This window comes from Rhipicephalus sanguineus, chromosome 1, assembly GCF_013339695.2.
Source record: "Rhipicephalus sanguineus isolate Rsan-2018 chromosome 1, BIME_Rsan_1.4, whole genome shotgun sequence".
In the NCBI taxonomy this organism is placed as follows: Eukaryota; Metazoa; Arthropoda; class Arachnida; order Ixodida; family Ixodidae; genus Rhipicephalus; species Rhipicephalus sanguineus.
The window spans coordinates 142390313-142398143 of record NC_051176.1 but is presented as its reverse complement, the minus strand read 5'-3'; positions in this window follow the sequence as shown (position 1 = coordinate 142398143).

Here is a 7831-nt window from a genome sequence, read left to right as displayed (position 1 = left end):
CACTCACTCACTCACTCACTCACTCACTCACTCACTCACTCACTCACTCACTCACTCACTTACTTACTTACTTACTTACTTACTTACTTACTTACTTACTTACTTACTTACTTACTTACTTACTTAATAGATAATAATAATAATAATAACTGTTGGGGTTTTACTTACTTACTTACTTACTTACTTACTTACTTACTTACTTACTTACTTACTTACTTACTTACTTACTTACTTACTTACTTACTTACTTCTACGCAATGCCGTACCATGCGATGCCATGCCATGCCACGCCATGCCAAACATTGGCATGGCATGACACCACGGTGCATGACACGTCATGACGAACATGAATGACAGTAAAATACTGGGCATGCAAAAGCGCACACAGGAGTCTTGTGCCCGTGTTTACACGCCCAGTCTTTTAACATGAATACGTAGCAACTAGCTCAGCTCTCAGTTATTCTATGAATGACACGTGATGACATGAATATCAAATCATGTTCGTCATGACACACACGACACAGTCTTGGTGCTCTCGCGCCCGTTTGATTACCTTGATATAAACCGAAATTGCCCGCGGCAGGACACTAGTGCATGACAAACATGAATTATAGATCTTAATATGTACAGCATTGTATGCAAGTTTCGTACACCATGACATACACCACAAAATTCCGTCGTAGTGTCGTGGTTGTCGTTTCATTGGCGTCGTTTCATTGATCGTCGTTTCATTGCCTTGCTATATACTAAAATGTGCATCATATGGCGTGCGTGTATGGCGAACAGGTGACGACATGAACTTTTACGACATGCACGTCATCTCTATCATGACATGAGTAACACAACTGACGTGATGCAAATGTTGTGAAGTCGTCGCGGTCGTTTCATTAGCATGGCCTATACTAGAATGTACATGTACTCTACGCATGACAAACATGCAGTAGCGAATGATATGTCACATGAATGACATGACTTGTCTCAGAGCCAAACAATGCGGGTTATGCGGCTCCTCGCCGACTGCTTCGCACGACGTCGATTCCCACACGGTCTGCCTGCTTTTGTTTCCCACCGTTTTTACTTATCTCGACTGCTGGCCAGTTAATACTTCCATCCGCTTTGAATCCACGCGCCTCTGGACGTCCGATACGGGTGAATATCTGACATTTCATTGGGAGAGATGTGAATCCAATGCGCTGAGTCGTTTCCGGCAAACACGTGCCTCATCCTATTGCGAATATTGGCTACGCATTCTATTGTTTTTAGGCAGCCAGCTAGGACCTCCAATAGCAAAGCTATATATGGTGTTCGAAGGAAGTGATGATGACACTCGGCGAGTAGAGCACTGAGCGCCATCACTCACTTCGAAAAGTCATAAATGTTTCTCGCCACTGCGGAGAAGCCAACTTTGCGAATGTGGCACCGACTTTTTGTTTTCTTCGGTGCTGTCTCCACATCGTAATCCTGCATTGAGAAGCGAGCGCGCGTTTCATCCATCGGTAATGGTATCAGTGGATAGCAGTGTTCTATTTCTCGTCTTGTGCCGTCAAGTGGTATTGACCGGGTAATACTAAGTCAAACGACACGGAAGGCGGCAAAACCTTTCATATACGACGTAAGTGTGCTGGAGGTGCTGCTACACCTAGAATCTCTATATTTGCAGGTTTGCTGCCAAGTTTAGTCTGCGCCGTTGCATAGCGCAAATTCGGTGTGAACGTAGAAGTACTTTTTAAAATACATATTTTAAATCTATGTATGTGCACCACACGGATCAAACAGCGCAGACGCTTTTAATGGCGGTTACCGATAACTGACAATCTACCAACTGTAACTCCGAAGACACATGACACAATGCTGCTCTTGATGACTATCCTTATCTAGCCTGTTGCAGCGGCCTGAGAGCGTGTGTGTACACATGTTATATATAGCGCAAGTTGTTCGTATCCGCAGTGAAGATGCGGAAAAAACGCCGTTATATTGTCTACACTGTCAACAAAACTTCTTGAAGGCGAACGCCTTACATCGCTCATGAGCAATATAATAATAATAATAATAATAATAATAATAATAATAATAATAATAATAATAATAATAATAATAATAATAATAATAATAATAATAATAATAATTGAGGCAGCTTCGCACTAGTGGTGTCAAGCCTGAAGTACGTGGGGAGCTGGGCGGCCTTCTTGGTTTCTCTTTAGTTTTTTCTTTCGTTCTTCGTTTTTTTCTCTGTTTTTCTATCTTTTTATGTATCTATTTCTATCTATCTATCTATCTATCTATCTATCTATCTATCTATCTATCTATCTATCTATCTATCTATCTATCTATCTATCTATCTATCTATCTATCTATCTATCTATCTATCTATCTATCTATCTATCTATCTATCTATCTATCTATCTATCTATTTCTTTCTCACTCTTTCTTCGATTCTTTCTCTTTCTGCATTTATTTCTCTCTCTCTTTCCTCCTTTTTCATTCTTTCATGATATGCTTTACTCTCTCTCCTCTTCTTCACCCTCGAATCTCTCCTCACTCTCACTTCCCTTTCTCACCCACTTGCTATACTATACCATACAAGGCTATGCTATGCTATGCTAGCGTGCCTGGATAGCTGAGAGCTTAGGACGGTCGCCTTAGGATCGTGGGTACTCAGGTTGAAATCCCGCCTCCCGAAGAATTCTTTTTCGCCAGGAATCTTTCTCTTTCTTTCTCTCTCTCTCTTCACTCGTTCTCTCACCCATCACAGTTATTACAGGCCACGCCGGAGAAATCGGCGGACGTGTTCTGGGAGTGAAGCAGAAGATGACGAAGAGGAAGAGGAGGAATGAAGAGAGAGCGTGCCGGTTCATGATGATGATAATTTCTGTTCACGCGTCACGGAGCAATGCCCGGCTTAAACAGCTCCGCTTTTACAAATCTTGCGCTAAGCCACACAAGGCTTGAAACAGCGAAACTGGACGAAAACTGAACGTTAATGTGGTTGCTTCTAGGTAGTTTCTAGGCCTTAGCTAGGTGATGCAGGCTTTTTCTAGGTTGTTTATTGGTCGTTGCTAGGCTTTGGCTAGGTGATGCTAAGTCGTTTCTACGTTGATTCTCAGCGCATAGAGGTCCGAGTTAAACTACAGGCAGTCAGAGACACCACACGGATGCCCAAACTCCAGAGACCGAACCTCGCGCTGAAACCCAGCGTTCACACCTCTCATAGATCTACGGGCTGCTTTTTCTAGTTGTAGCTAGGCAGAACTTGGTTGTAGCTTCACTCTTTGGGTTGGATTCTTCCGCATACCCGTTTGATGACGATAGTTTTCTTCTTCATTTTTAGTGGACCAGGGTTGAGTAGTGGGATTTCCCTAACTTCTGTGGCACATACGCGTTTATGATTATGATTGTTTTCGCGTAGATCGCACGGCACGTACCCGTAGGCCACACAAATTACGGCTAGCCTTAATAGCCTCGCTGTTATAAGTTGCAGTTTCGCCTCAAGGGCGAAGCAATGAATGCGGCAGAAACAAGTTGAAATGTTATACAATGTACGGCTAGCAGCTGACTGCTTTAGCATTCGACCTGCCGTAACCCAACAAAACGATGGTGTAAGGAAAAGCGGCCGCCGCAGTGAGCGAAGCGATATTCGTGCTGTCCATGGCTTCAACGCAAACTTGGCGACGAAAACACAACACGTAGGAAGGTATGAGCCGTCTCTTTATCCCTCTAATGATACGGCGCGCGTGACCGCTCCCGGCAGCTCAAAATATCGCGTCCAGATCACCAGATCAGTTTCTGGTCGCGCTTTCATGTTTTACGCAAAATAACTGTAGTGCTGTCTGTGTGCCTATAAAGTGTGGTGATGGTATAATTCCACGCCATACTCTTCCCTCAAAAGCTTGGTGATTTGCATTGCGGCATAAATGTAAGGACCCTTGTGACGCATTTTCCTCTTAAACTAAACATTTTGGGGAGGCATGAAACAAGCGCCATGAACATTGTACTTCGTGCATGTTGTAAATAAAATTTGAAAAAAAATTAAAAAATTAAAGTAGCGAAAGGGTATTTTGGCAGTCCGTATCGGCGTAATTTTTGTATTTATTCACTTTAAAGGGGTTATGAACCACCCCTCGGGCTTCGTGGGAAAACACATCCTGCGGAAAGCAGGCACTGCTATGAACAGCTTAGCCAGAACTCGCAGTCGTGCGCCGCAAGGAGAGTTTAGAAGTGGAGCGCGCAGTTGCTATTTTCTCAGGCGCCCTCTTTTCATACAGAGGCCTGTTCTCACTCTCTTCGTAGATACCGGCGCCTGTTATTTGACGTCGAACGACAGATAACACGCTCTTGGCTAATAGCCGACACAAGTCAAGAGTGGCGTTTGGATCAGATACGCTTCTTGCCACGGAGTGCCGTCACGTGCCGGCGCCGCACTCCATAGTAGAGCACTGCACGGGCCGTGATTCTCGGCCCGGGACCGGCACTCGTTCAAGTTTATCCGCCCGAACCCGGCCCGGTGACTCAAAGCAAGACCCGGGCCCGGCCCGAACCCGAGAAAAAATGCCCCCACCTCCCCGAAGGGAATCGTGAGGAAATGCGAATGCATTTCTTGCGCCGAGAGTACACGGCGTAGTAATTTTAATGGCGTAAAGCTGGACAAATCCACGCACTCAAGTGTATCCCTTTTGGGCGCCTCTTTCAACGAACGCTTACTACGTGCGTTCGTAATCACCTCAGGGATGTTGCCACCGCCTTCAATGCAGCACAAACGCGTTTAGAACGCGCTGTTTTCAGGCTGTGCCAAGGCAGCACAAACGCGTTTCAAACGCACTGCATTGAGGCGGTGGCGCAGGGAGGAGAGAGAGCGAACGGCAAGAGAAGGAGCGGCGAAGCACTCCACCTACCCTCTCCTACACACTATCCACACACGCGGGAGCTCGGATGCGAGCGCCCTCACACGCCAGAGCGCGCTCCTCTTCACCACTCTCCGCTACTCCGCCCGCACCACCTGCTCCGGTTGCTAGGGGCGAGGATAAGCACGCGCGCCCGCAGCTGTTGCTATGAGAGAGGGAGTGAGAGCGGAGAGGCGCGCGGACAACGCCGGATGCCTCACATAGCCCGACTAAGAAATGCATTCGCATTTTAAAAAATTCACCTACCCGGCCCGGCCAGGCCCGGCCTGGCCGCAGATCGGGCCTGACAGGGGCCTGAACCAATAATCTAGATGGTGTTGCCCGAACATGGAATCGACAGCAAGGCGTTTTAAGTAGCAGATATCTACGCTTTCTTGGTGCATGTTTCGCTAAGAATTATGCTTTAACCTACGATAATTGCTTGTACAAAACGGCCTCACGGTAGAAACAGTTAAGCCGGCATATTGGGTACGATGAACGTTTGTTCGGCAGCGGTATACTGTGCCTATTTTTACGCAAATACAGTGTGAATAATCAAGAGTATTTTGTAGCAGATATTGTAGCAAGGAAAGTGATTTGCAGCATGAGTTGAGTTCAGTTTCATTCAGGGGCGCAATAAAAACGGAGGAGACAGAGAACAGAACGCTCTCTTCGCTTTGTTTTTATTGCGCTCTCTACTGAAATTTAAAGCATGCTCTACCAACTAAGCAAATCGTGCACCCTTCTGGATATGTAGCACCTGTCTTCAGTATAGTAGCACCTTGCCACAGCAAGAGAAATAGAGGAAAAAAGTAGGGGTGTGCGAATAGTGAATTTTAGAACCGAATATAATACGAATCGAATAGGGAGGACACCGAATCGAATATGAAAAAAAAAAATGTAATACTGTTCGAACAGTTTTCGAATAGTAAGGCAACGATTATGAAAGCAGCCCCATACTGGTAAGGTAACAATTTTTAAAACAGCTAAATAATTCCGTAACATTTTTATTTGAAACAAATATGCACAAGCTTTAACATAGGAACATTACAGTTACTTCTAACCGACAAAAAAAAAAAATACCACAATTATTTAAACAGAGGCAAGCTCGTAGACAGCAGCAACTAGAGCCTTCGGAGTATTTTGTAACTGCAGGCTAAAATATTGCATTGATTACAGTATTCAAGGTGGTACTTTGTCAACAGCTTTTAAATAAAACTGATACATAAATATTAAGCAATTTTCATGAGTTAACATCATCATGAATGTAATGTGAAGATAGTGAATTGATGACACTGTCGCTTCGACGACACTAGAGTTTTAAGGAAAAATGCCTTCATCCTGCGATCAAAATAGCATCGATAGTCCCGTAAGTACATGGAATGCATGCATCTCGGTAATTCGATTATGAAAACAAGAAAAATTACCCTTCGCTGTTTAACGTCTCGTTCCTTCGAGCATTTTTCTTCGTTGCTGATTATTCGAAAACCATTCGGTAGTTCGAATAGCCCCTATTCGATTCGAGTACCGAATCGAATAGAACGCTGTTCGATTCATTATTCGAAATTTTCGAATATTTGCACACCCCTCAAAAAAAGCCAAATGCATAACCTTTGTTGTAAATACACTAACCTGGATAAAAATTATAACGAACCACGTGAACCGCGTCTACTTTTAGAAATACATATAAACAACCGAAAGGAAGAAAATTATTCGTCATAGCATTCTTTTCATATAGCACGCCACTGCTAGCATATCAAGTCTATAAGCTTTTTGTGGCATGGTTTACAGTTAATTTCTTCACATGCTATTGCGCAAAAAATTAAATTATCAAGAGATTTCGGCTTTCATCACATTTCCTGCCGCGCTATTATTGCACTGCTTGCGTTAGCCGCAGGTGTGCACAAAATCTGCCTTGCGGATTTTGAAGGCGTCGGCAGTCGTTGTTCTTAGACTTCCACCAGTAGAGCAAATTTCGGATGTCTTTGTGGATCTCTGCAGAATGAACGTAGCTGTCCAGCTTATATCCCTTCATTTCTCTCGTTCCCAAACGTCGTGCCACCCTTCAATATCATCTATAAAACTCCTCTCTGATGGCTTCTCCTCGCAGGTTTCAGCAGTGTGTTTCAGCAGCACGGTTTGTACCGTGCTCTTTTTTTTTTTTCGTATTATAATGGTGTACGCCTTCCTAACGATGTTGTACCGGCAGAAGGTGGCCATTTGACTACGCGGGTAGGACTGGCAGGAGGTGAATGAAGCGGTTTCGATTTGTTTTGGCGGTTCGTTCCAGTTTGGTAATAAAGGCGCGAATAAGCTTTTCGACGCTTACTCATTAGATGCATATGGTTTGAGCTAAGGGGCCATGACCGGGCCCGGAATTCGTAATTTTGTTTCTTCAAGCCAGATACTTTGCCCCACGCCTTGTTTAATGCACCTGTGCTATTCCTGCACATTCCAACGCTGTTGCGGCAGTATCATGTAGCTCTCGCACCACATAGCGGAACTAGACAAAAGCTCAGACGAAGCTCAGATATTAACGATGTGATCACACAAAGGAGGCTGTGCATGTCCATCTCGCGTCACATATATGTAGGGTTGTTCGTTTTCGGGTAAAACCCGATTTTACCCGATTCTTGCACCCCGAACAAGTTTCAGGAGAATCGGGTTAAACCCGATTTCTCCCCGAATAAACCTCCCTGTAGCGATCTGCACAATCGTGAGTTGCTGCTAACTCGTGTTGATGCTCTTCCCCTTCTCTTCTCACCACTACCTGTCTCCTTTGTCACCCCTTTCTCCTCTCTAATCTTTACATCCCCTCTCTCCTCTGCACGCACATGCGTGAGAGCGTACATGCACCCCCCCCCCCCTAAAAAAATGCTTGCAGAAGAAAGTGGGAAACACGTTTGAGGCCGGCCACGCTTCGAGTACATTGTGAACAAATTTAGGGTGAAAGA